This window comes from Lissotriton helveticus, chromosome 1_1 (assembly GCF_964261635.1).
Source record: "Lissotriton helveticus chromosome 1_1, aLisHel1.1, whole genome shotgun sequence".
In the NCBI taxonomy this organism is placed as follows: domain Eukaryota; kingdom Metazoa; phylum Chordata; class Amphibia; order Caudata; family Salamandridae; genus Lissotriton; species Lissotriton helveticus.
In genome coordinates, this window is record NC_136057.1 from 2,050,779,874 (window position 1) to 2,050,792,404 (window position 12,531).

Genomic DNA, 12,531 nt, shown 5'->3' on the forward strand with positions numbered 1-12,531 from the left:
AGACACACCTTGGTGGGGAAAAGGGTGGGAGGGGACAGAGGGAGGAAATAGAGCTAGTGGACGCAAAATGAATTTAACCTATCTGACGTAGTATTCATTGAGAGATGAGTGTTCAGTTTCTTCCTGATTTGTATGAGGCTTGTGCTGCTCTTATGTTAAAGGGGATATGCTTTTAGATTCTGGAGTATAGGCTGGGGCAGCTTGTTGTATGCTTTCTACAATGTTTACTCTCTAATTTGGTGATGTCTGTACACCTCATTCATTGTTGACCTCAAAATATTGTTATTTTGGTGTGAAGTCCATCAGGTTTATGTCAGGTTTGGATGTGTTGGATGCAGGACTTGGGTCTCTATATATCATCGATTGTGGAGATTTTGAGGTAGTCATGGGTGTTTCTCCCAATGTGCCTCACGGGAATCATGACAGATTTCCAGTGTTTGGTGCTGCGTTCTAAACAGTGAAGATTCCATTGGGGGAGACTAAAAACTACCTGAAACTAGGATAATATTCCTCATGATTCTGGCCATTGGTAGAATAGCATACTATACTGGGATACTATGCACATGGATCAACCCTCATGTAGTCCAATTGGACGAAAAGTGTTGGCTGGGTTGATTTTGACAAAGGAATTAATACAACTGAATATGAATATAAACACATGACTATAGATAGACTGAATTTGATTGAATGGATGTTATTTGTGACTTTTGGATGAAACTATTTTTCTCTTTGAACTTTTATCACTGAAATAAATTGTCATTATTAGTGCTCGTTTTCGGCTTTTGTAGAAAAGTTGTGGCATCCAAAGATTTCATTATTTAGGCATCGTGTTGCTGAGTTCCAGTGATTAGACTACCAATGATTCACAATGGTTCCTGCTGTTCCCACACCTACACACTATGCAAAAGTAACTTGCAATCATTTTGTATGTGAGTGGGTTCATCTTTTTCTTGAGAGAACTCTGGAACAATATAACAAGGGTAAACCACAAGCATCTAGCACAAGATGTGTATTTATTCATGACTGACTCAAAACAAATTATTATCACATACAAAATATTCAGGAAAGTTTTAGATTTTGACACAAACACCCAATTCTCACTGCGCTTCTGATATATTTATTTTTTACATTTTGTGAGAGATGCCTGAGGTTTGCAGAATATAAATACTTTGAAAATGTTCAAATCTCTCATTGCAATTCCAGTTCCACCCAGGTCTACCAAAATGTATACATTCACTGCACAGCACTGTATTATCCATTGCACTGTATCATTCACAGACACAAATACACTCAGCATTTAACCTTCCGTTATCTTACATGTAAGGCACCCCTATAGTAGGCCCAGGTACCCCCATGGGCAGGGAGCAGTGTATGTGAATATTAGGACATGTACTGGTGGGTGTGTGACATGTCATGATAGTAAAATACTGCTAATTTGTTTTTTCACTTTTGAGAGGCTATCTTTCCCATAGGATAGAATGGGAGCTAATTTGCAACATCTTACAAGCATAACTTCCTATTGGGACAAGAAAGAAAAAATAAAGTTGAGGCTCTGTGAACTCAGAATTTTATAACACATGTTTTAGTAAAGATGTTTTTTAAATCATGTGTTTGAAAATGCCACTTTTAAAAATGAACACAATGAGATACCTAGCTACAATTTTATATGTTGCTATCTATTTAGATAGACAAGGGGCCAGTATTCGATTTCATTGGTCCCAATTATTTATTCAACCATTGCTTCATCATATCAATATTTCATTTCTTCATATCATAAAGATCTGAAATGGGAAGAACATTATTCAGTTCAGACAAGTGCAATAAATTATAAACATAAAAAGTTATGATAATGTACTATAAATTTCATTCCTCAATGGTAGAGAAATTGCCAAAATGCTGATGCGTTTTGAGTCCCAGTGACACTCGTGGGGCTCTCTTTTTAGGGCTTCTGACGTGTGTAATCTGGTCTCTTTGACTTCAAAACTACCAAATTCTTTGTCTCCAATATTTTGGGGAAAGTGGGGGGAATTCCTTATCCTTTTCGATGAAAGCGCTGTTTATCTTTCTTTGTTTGAACATTGATCACCCACTGTGAATTCATTTCTGCTTGATGAAATCAAAGAGCCTTGTTGAACACAGGTCATCCGTCTTCCCTGATTGAATCCTGTCTAATTTCACACCGCAACGGACACAAAAAAAGTAGGCATTTTCTTGTGTTACAATTCTGTGTGCCTCTGCCTGTCTGGTTTTAGAGTGACAGGTGTTGGGGAACTTCATTCACTGTAGACAGCCACTGGAGGGTTGGGGGGGGGGGTTGAGGAGTGCCTTGCCCTTTCCTGGATAACTCAGAGCTGAGCTGAATGGGTCTTGGCTGCATTTAGAGTGATGGCCGGAGATTTACTTGCACCTGAATAGGGCCTGTTTCACTTGCACAATGCTATTACCACATCCTGTGTTCATACTGCACCAGTGAGGACATAACTGGTTTGGATTGGGCTCAGAGACCCTTGCAGAAAGAGTAGAAAGACAAAATGGGGTATAAGTAGTAGACCTTAAACCCCGGAACTTTAGATTACTTCTGGGCTCAAGAGAAACCTTTGCTAAGGAGAAGAGCTGAAGAGCTGTGAGGAGGAGTACTGCCCCTTAGATGTGGCCTGTGTGGGGTTGTCCTGCAGTTGCTTTTTCTGCCACAGAAAGGATAAATACTTGAACTTTGCTGTGAAACTGGTTGAAGAAGATCTCCAAGTGTCTATGTGTGCTGCCTCCTATTCTGAAGTCTCAGGGACACAAAGACTTCACCCCCTGCTGCCCTGAACTCTACTGCTGAGAGTTCTGATCTGTCAAGAGGTGCCTTTTCCAGGTCTGGGCCTCTGGAGGTTGTTGCTGCTGCTGAGAGCTGGAAGAAAAGAATAACTGAAAAAATTGATACATCGATCTTCTTGCAGCTGTTTTTCCGACGCAGCACTGACGTGTGAGAAGAATCTCTATACATCACCGCGCTGCTGCTAAAGCCGATGCAGCACCTGTCACGGCTGCAAGAACCGGCGCATCAAGGGATTGCGGCTGAAGAAACTAACGTAGCATCGCTCGTGCCGCTGCATTGATCACCGATGCATACTAGGGTACCACGCATCGTACCTGTGTGGCAGCCAACCCATCACCTGCAGGCCAGATTATTCTTGGAGTCAACGCATCACTTCCCGCCAATGACCAGATTTGATGTATCACTTCTCCTGCTTGCAGCAGAACTGTTGCATTGTCTCCCCAAGGTCTCAGGAACTGACGCAACCCTTTGCTTTTAACACTTCCCATCTCTGCGCCTGTTTGGCCTTGTGAATTTTGAAGCATCTGCAGGTAGTTTGTGGGAAATCATGCATCCATAGTTTTGTTTGGACCCAGTTGCTTGAAACCTTTTAAAAATCATATTCTTGGTACATGTATGTTGGATTTTTGTTGTTTTGGACTTGTTGAGTTTAGATAAAGATATTTTATTTTTCTAAACTGGTGTGGTGTCTCTTTATGGTGTGTGTTTTGAGTACAAATACTTCACACATTGCCTTAGCTCATGCCAAGCTACTCAGGGGTTAAGCAGGGGCTATCTAAAGTGTGTTTCCCCCTAACCCTGACTAGAAGCAAATGTCCCTATTTGGACAAAGGTACCATTCTCTGCCAACTAGAGACCCCATTTCTAACATTGGTGGTCAGCGGTGAGGATTTAAACTTGTATTTATACTTGACCCACAGTGATTGGTGTACATCACAGGACTAGGGCAGACCATTATGCAGCCACATACTATTTTCCCTGTTTTCCTTTGGAAATCTGGTGGTTGGAACTCTGGTTAGTCATTGCACATGTCGGGCCTTGTCAAAATGAAAACCAACGTTTTGGCACCTGTACATCTACATGATGAGGGAACTAAAACTATTTTGAAAGGAGAGGGGGTTACCTGTGAAGAGAAGATACACAAGGCAGGATCTTGAGGCAGCCCTGCTTAGCTAGGACGTACTTAGGGGCATATGTAAAAAAACTAGCTTTAGCGGTAGGTAACAGCAGTTTTCCTAACACGGCCTATTGCTGAAAACTATCTCCCTGTAAGCGATTTGTTTACAATACGCCGATACATGGCGATAGCTTCAGGTAGCTGCGGTGAAAACTGCAGGTAACACTAGGGTGAAGGCGATACAAGTTCTGACGTTAGTGGGTGAAAACTGATGAAAGGCCCATTGGCGGCAAAAAACTCACATTAGTCAGCCCAACGTGACTTTTTTTGCCTCTAGAGGTAAACATAGCCTATTAGGCTACCTCCAATGAAAATAGGAAATAAAACCAATGGAATGCAGAATGGAGCATCCAGGGCCAAGATCAACAACCCCCCCCCCCCAGCCCCCAAAAGCCAGGATGACCAGCAAGAGTCCCAGGGGGAAGAGGAAATTCAGGGCTACATCTATAAAAAGAGGCTGTGCAAAACCAGTGATGCAGTACCTTTCATTGTGCACGACTTGCAACACCATAGCATCCAAAACCTTGAAAGTGCAGACAGTCCCCAGGGCCCGGAGGCCTTGCTGGGCCTGCGTCTGGGACCTGGAGTGGGATGCGGAGGTGCTGTGGCCATGGTGATAGACATTGATTGGCCTTACCTGGTGGTGAAGTCTGCCAGGTTGCATGGAGACACGTTGCTGACCTGTGTGAGAAGACTGCCTTGCGCCCATTGGAGCTGTGAACGGTAGAGGTGTTCCTGTGCACCAATGTAGGGAGATCTGGCATCGCATACTGTGATCCACCACTACACCAGGGTGCACTGAGGAGATTACTAATGGTGGGAAGCACCTCTCTGCATCACAGGCCGGATGATGTTGTGCTGGCCCGACGCTGTGGAGGGTGAGGCCCCTGAGCTGCGTCGTACTTGTGTGGTGGAAGCACTGCAACATCCCGCCTAAGGGGGCCCTGTTGCATCACCTGCATCTGGAGGATCCCCAGCAGACTGCTGTACCCAGGCTTGTGAAATCCCTCCTGTATGAGGTTCCTGCTGGTTGAGTCACAAATTTGGAGAGAGTGCAGCGGATTGCGCCACGGTGTCAATGTCCAGGTGAGGAGAAGGTGGGACACATAGAGGAGGAGGTCCAGGGGTCGAGTCGCCCAGGCATAGCACCTTTTGGTGATGCACCCACAGTGGCAGCTCATCCGCTATGGCAGAAAAGTGTCACCCTACTGCTTCCCAGCAGTGCAAGAAAAGGAAAGGAATAACATGATGACAACTTTCTGATGTACTCATGCTATGCTTCCTTTGCCGGCGGGAGGTTGGGTGGGGCTGCTCTACTCACGGAGCAGGACAGGGCTGGAGTGGCACTCTGTTTCCTCCATTCAGCAGCACGAGAGAGACCTTTTATGACTTGTGGACTCTTCAGATTCTCTACGACATTCAAAAGGTGAGCTACGGCTTATGTCTTCTTTCTAAGTGAGAGTTATACTGGATTAATTGATTCATAACTGCAATGCTGTTTCATATACACAGGTCAGAACATTCAGATTCTTTCCAAGAGTAATCACCGCGCTATCGGAGCTACTGTTTGTCACGGTGAGGAATGTTTCTTCTATGTTAGGTAGGGAGTGTCAGAGTAGAGCCAGGTCATGACCTCATTTTTCTTGACTCCACAGACTGCTTCGACTTCTGGATGTACGCAGAACAAACGTCTGTGTAACTTCAAAATCTTTGTGTAAGTTATGTGAGAGGGTGCTTCCAATATTGCTAGATGGTTGTGACACATAAGCTCCTAATCAAGAGCGTCCTATATTTAATTCTGGTTCTCTCTTGTTTCATACAGCCACAGGCAGTAACTTTGTTGATAGTAAGTTCTCGCAGGGTTTATGAGAACACTGGATGTTCTGTCACACCCAGGTGTAGGTTGCACTTATCCAAGGGAGTCTATATCACTCAGAGGGTTTATACTAACATTAACAATTGAGCGCGCTTTGTGCAACAAATGAAATTGTTCCTTTCTTTTTCGTTTTTTCCTTCCATAGTTAACCTCTGAAGAAGGGACAGAAGTCCCGAAATGCATTGGGTTGGGTCTTCAAAAATATTCATTGAAAACTTGACGCTATGAAAATTTATTTATGTTTCAGGGTCTCATGGTTATTTGTGAGGTGTAAATTTTGAACATGTATAGAAACTTTAGTTAAATTGAATTGTACAATTGGATGGATTAAATTGAATTTACTTTACTACATTGCAAGTGGTTGATGCGTGTTAGAGCCCTAGTTGCCCATTTGGAGCTAGGCCACTTTCTTTTAGACCATACACCACCACCATCATCACTCCCCTCGCAGCTGGATCAAGGTCACGGAAGACCTTCTCGTCACTCCCTCAGCACCACCACTCCGTCAACACTTTCAGACGACAACACTGCAGCGCGCATCCTCCACTGATGAATCTCCGACTGTGTTGACACAAAGGCACCCCTCAAAAAAAGACCAGGCAAGCAACACTCCAAGAAGGCCAACTGGTTCACTTTCACCCTTCACTAGTCCAGATGCCTTGCAGATGTCTCAAGAAGTGAAGGAGCCGCAACATCAATGAACTCCGCAACACAGTCACCCTTGCACAATGACGCAAGGGTGCCTGTGTTGGCGCATGGCAACCATTGTGTGCCAAGGTAGGGGAAAACGACAGGGGGGCTTATTCATGAGCCCCATCTGACAGTTTCTCCCCGTCAGTGTCTCATTTTCTTGATGTACTTGCAGAGTAATTCTTGCACCACATTGTGCTGTATTTGCAAAATGACACATCTAGCCATATGCGTGATCTTGTGAAGCCCTGTGCCACATTATACCTGCATCGGGTATGATGTATGCAAGATGGGCGTTCCCATGCAACGCAGCCTCATAGGAGTGGCATAGTGAAATCCATTAGATTTTACTGTGACAATTCTAGGACGCCAGTGCGTCAGTACCTTATGCCTGCCTCATGGCAGTCGTAAGGGTGATACAGTGCCACAGGGATAGGCTGGCACCATGCATAGCTGGAGTTGCGTCATGCTTGTGACACAACTGCAGCAATGTGTGACTTTAGCGCTCACAGATATGTCAGGATTCTAGACCTATCTGTCATTAATTGCAACATGGTGGGCTGTACAGTGAATACAGCACATCCATGGTGTTGCAAGAATGGCATAGTAAAAAGTGTTGCAAAGCTGTTTTGGCGCAGTGAAGCAACACTTTTCATGAATGATGCACAGGAATGCCTTCCTATCTTATTGATTGGTGTGCATTCCTGCCCTGTAGTTGTGTCACAGGGCAGCACAGCAACATTCCTTGCAGCACTGTCCAGCAGCAAAACCTTCTGAAAATTGACCCCAAGTGTTGCACCAATTATAAGACCAGCTATTTTTTGGTCTTAAAAAACTGCCTCTAAAGACAGTTTTTTTGGCTTTGCACCATACAACGTATTCCTTGTAAATATCACAAAGTAGGGTTGGCAGGAGTTTTTGCATGGGAACGCCTACCTTGTATCTAATTTTTATTAACTCCCGCTAACAGAAGTGGCGATCTTAAAAATGCACTTTTTTTGCCAGAAAACTGCTGCTAACTGAGATTTTCAAAAAGGGGGTGGTGATGGACAGAGTATCTGAGTTAATCAGAACACTCCTACCCAGTCAACAGATCAGGGCTTGATCCATCACCGTTTTTTAGCTCACTGCACTATCCCAGTTCAGAACCTGGCTACATGCAAATTAGTCTGACCCTGGCCCAGTGCATCATGGGAACAGGGCAGACCAAACTACCAAGCCAATTCTTTACTGGAAAGGAAACAAGCTTCCGGGGACCAGTTTCTGGCATTACAGCCGTCTTCGGCCCGGCTTGCTTGAATCCTGATGGTGCAGTGAGCAAGGGACTCATGTCTGAGCATACCCTTCCACACTTATGGTGGCCAAAATATTTTCAAAAAGGGGGTGGTGATGGACAGAGTATCTGATTTAATCAGAACACTCCTGCCCAGTCAACAGATCAGGGCTTGATCCATCACCATTTTTTGGCTCACTGCACCATCCCAGTTCAGAACCTGGCTACATGCAAATTAGTCTGACCCTGGCCCAGTGCATCATGGTAACAGGGCAGACCAAACTACCAAGCCAATTCTTTACTGGAAAGGAAACAAGCTTCCGGGGACCGGTTTCTGGCATTACAGCCGTCTTCGGCCCGGCTTGCTTGAATCCTGATGGTGCAGTGAGCAAGGGACTCATGTCTGAGCATACCCTTCCACACTTATGGTGGCCAAAATATTTTCAAAAAGGGGGTGGTGATGGACAGAGTATCTGAGTTAATCAGAACACTCCTATCCAGTCAACAGATCAGGGCTTGATCCATCACCGTTTTTTAGCTCACTGCACCATCCCAGTTCAGAACCTGGCTACATGCAAATTAGTCTGACCCTGGCCCAGTGCATCATGGGAACAGGGCAGACCAAACTACCAAGCCAATTCTTTACTGGAAAGGAAACAGGCTTCGGGAGACCGGTTTCTGGCATTACAGCCGTCTTCGGCCCGGCTTGCTTGAATCCTGATGGTGCAGTGAGTGGGGCCTCATGTCTGAGCATACCATTCCACACTTATGGTGGCCAAAATATATTCAAAAAGGGGGTGGTGATGGACAGAGTATCTGAGTTAATCAGAACACTCCTACCCAGTCAACAGATCAGGGCTTGATCCAATATTGTTTTTTAGCTCACTGCACCATCCCAGTTCAAAACATGGCTACATGCAAATTAGTCTGACCCTGGCCCAGTGCATCATGGGAACCGGGCAGACCAAACTACCAAGCCAATTCTTTACTGGAAAGGAAACAAGCTTCCGGGGACCGGTTTCTGGCATTACACCCGTCTTCGGCCCGGCTTGCTTGAATCCTGATTGTGCAGTGAGCAAGGGACTCATGTCTGAGCATACCCTTCCACACTTATGGTGGCCAAAATATTTTCAAAAAGGGGGTGGTGATGGACAGAGTATCTGAGTTAATCAGAACACTCCTACCCAGTCAACAGATCAGGGCTTGATCCATCACCATTTTTTAGCTCACTGCACCATCCCAGTTCAGAACCTGGCTACATGCAAATTAGTCTGACCCTGGCCCAGTGCATCATGGGAACAGGGCAGACCAAACTACCAAGCCAATTCTTTACTGGAAAGGAAACAAGCTTCCGGGGGCCGGTTTCTGGCATTACAGCCGTCTTCGGCCCGGCTTGCTTGAATCCTGATGGTGCAGTGAGCAAGGGACTCATGTCTGAGCATACCCTTCCACACTTATGGTGGCCAAAATATTTTCAAAAAGGGGGTGGTGATGGACAGAGTATCTGAGTTAATCAGAACACTCCTATCCAGTCAACAGATCAGGCCTTGATCCATCACCGTTTTTTAGCTCACTGCACCATCCCAGTTCAGAACCTGGCTACATGCAAATTAGTCTGACCCTGGCCCAGTGCATCATGGGAACAGGGCAGACCAAACTACCAAGCCAATTCTTTACTGGAAAGGAAACAAGCTTCCGGAGACCGGTTTCTGGCATTACAGCCGTCTTCGGCCCGGCTTGCTTGAATCCTGATGGTGCAGTGAGTGGGGCCTCATGTCTGAGCATACCATTCCACACTTATGGTGGCCAAAATATATTCAAAAAGGGGGTGGTGATGGACAGAGTATCTGAGTTAATCAGAACACTCCTACCCAGTCAACAGATCAGGGCTTGATCCAATACCGTTTTTTAGCTCACTGCACCATCCCAGTTCAAAACCTGGCTACATGCAAATTAGTCTGACCCTGGCCCAGTGCATCATGGGAACCGGGCAGACCAAACTACCAAGCCAATTCTTTACTGGAAAGGAAACAAGCTTCCGGGGACCGGTTTCTGGCATTACACCCGTCTTCGGCCCGGCTTGCTTGAATCCTGATTGTGCAGTGAGCAAGGGACTCATGTCTGAGCATACCCTTCCACACTTATGGTGGCCAAAATATTTTCAAAAAGGGGGTGGTGATGGACAGAGTATCTGAGTTAATCAGAACACTCCTACCCAGTCAACAGATCAGGGCTTGATCCATCACCGTTTTTTAGCTCACTACACCATCCCAGTTCAGAACCTGGCTACATGCAAATTAGTCTGACCCTGGCCCAGTGCATCATGGGAACTGGGCAGACCAAACTACCAAGCTAATTCTTTACTGGAAAGGAAACAAGCTTCCGGGGACCGGTTTCTGGCATTACAGCCGTCTTCGGCCCGGCTTGCTTGAATCCTGATGGTGCAGTGAGCAAGGGACTCACATCTGAGTATACCCTGCCACACTTGTGGTGGCTAAAACGATTCAAAAAGAGGGGGTGGTAATGGACAGAGCATCTGAATTAAACAGAACACTCATACCCAGTCAAAAGATCAGGGCTTGATCCATCACCGTTTTTTAGCTCACTGCACCATCCCAGCTCAGAACCTGGCTACATGCAAATTAGTCTGTCCCAGGCCCTGTGCATCATGGGAACAGGGCAGACCAAACTACCAAGCCAATTCTTTACTGGAAAGGAAACAAGCTTCCGGGGACCGGTTTCTGGCATTGCAGCCGTCTTCGGCCCGGCTTGCTTGAATCCTGGTGGTGCAGTGAGCAAGGAACTCACATCTGAGTATACCCTGCCACACTTGTGGTGGCTAAAACGATTCAAAAAGAGGGGGTGGCATGTAGCCAGGTTCTGAACTGGGATGGTGCAGTGAGCTAAAAAACGGTGATGGATCAAGCCCTGATCTGTTGACTGGGTAGGAGTGTTCTGATTAACTCAGATACTCTGTCCATCACCACCCCCTTTTTGAAAATATTTTGGCCACCATAAGTGTGGAAGGGTATGCTCAGACATGAGTCCCTTGCTCGAGGCACCATCAGGATTCAAGTAAGCCGGGCCGAAGACGGCTGTATTGCCAGAAACTGGTCCCCGGAAGCTTGTTTCCTTTCCAGTAAAGAATTGGCTTGGTAGTTTGGTCTGCCCTGTTCCCATGATGCACTGGGCCAGGGTCAGACTAATTTGCATGTAGCCAGGTTCTGAACTGGGATGGTGCAGTGAGCTAAAAAACGGTGATGGATCAAGCCCTGATCTGTTGACTGGGTAGGAGTGTTCTGATTAACTCAGATACTCTGTCCATCACCACCCCCTTTTTGAAAATATTTTGGCCACCATAAGTGTGGAAGGGTATGCTCAGACATGAGTCCCTTGCTCACTGCACCATCAGGATTCAAGCAAACCGGGCCGAAGACGGCTGTAATGCCAGAAACCGGTCCCCGGAAGCTTGTTTCTTTTCCAGTAAAGAATTGGCTTGGTAGTTTGGTCTGCCCTGCTCCCATGATGCACTGGGCCAGGGTCAGACTAATTTGCATGTAGCCAGGTTCTGAACTGAGATGGTGCAGTGAGCTAAAAAACGGTGATGGATCAAGCACTGATCTGTTGACTGGGTAGGAGTGTTCTGATTAACTCAGATACTCTGTCCATCACCACCCCCTTTTTGAAAATATTTTGGCCACCATAAGTATGGAAGGGTATGCTCAGACATGAGTCCCTTGCTCACTGCACCATCAGGATTCAAGCAAGTCGGGCCGAAGTCGGCTGTAATGCCAGAAACCGGTCCCCGGAAGCTTGTTTCCTTTCCAGTAAAGAATTGGCTTGGTAGTTTGGTCTGCCCTGTTCCCATGATGCCCTGGGCCAGGGTCAGACTAATTTACATGTAGCCAGGTTCTGACCTGGGATGGTGCAGTGAGCTAAAAAACGGTGATGGATCAAGCCCTGATCTGTTGACTGGGTAGGAGTGTTCTGATTAACTCAGATACTCTGTCCATCACCACCCCCTTTTTGAAAATATTTTGGCCACCATAAGTATGGAAGGGTATGCTCAGACATGAGTCCCTTGCTCACTGCACCATCAGGATTCAAGCAAGCCGGGCCGAAGACGGCTGCAATGCCAGAAACCGGTCCCCGGAAGCTTGTTTCCTTTCCAGTAAAGAAATGGCTTGGTAGTTTGGTCTGCCCTGTTCCCATGATGCACTGGGCCAGGGACAGACTAATTTGCATGTAGCCAGGTTCTGAGCTGGCATGGTGCAGTGAGCTAAAAAACGGTGATGGATCAAGCCCTGATCTTTTGACTGGGTATGAGTGTTCTGTTTAATTCAGATGCTCTGTCCATCACCACCCCCTCTTTTTGAATCGTTTTAGCCACCACAAGTGTGGCAGGGTATACTCAGATGTGAGTCCCTTGCTCACTGCACCATCAGGATTCAAGCAAGCCGGGCCGAAGACGGCTGCAATGCCAAAAACCGGTCCCCGGAAGCTTGTTTCCTTTCCAGTAAAGAATTGGCTTGGTAGTTTGGTCTGCCCTGTTCCCATGATGCACTGGGCCAGGGACAGACTAATTTGCATGTAGCCAGGTTCTGAGCTGGGATGGTGCAGTGAGCTAAAAAACGGTGATGGATCAAGCCCTGATCTTTTGACTGGGTATGAGTGTTCTGTTTAATTCAGAT

General features: G+C 46.2%; 1 protein-coding gene across 1 annotated transcript in view; it reads left to right on the forward strand.

Annotated features, from left to right (window-relative positions):
• Positions 1-12,531, forward strand: part of LOC144766461 (vitellogenin-1-like) — a 1,095,729-nt gene that overhangs the window by 759,627 nt on the left and 323,571 nt on the right. The window lies entirely within an intron of this gene.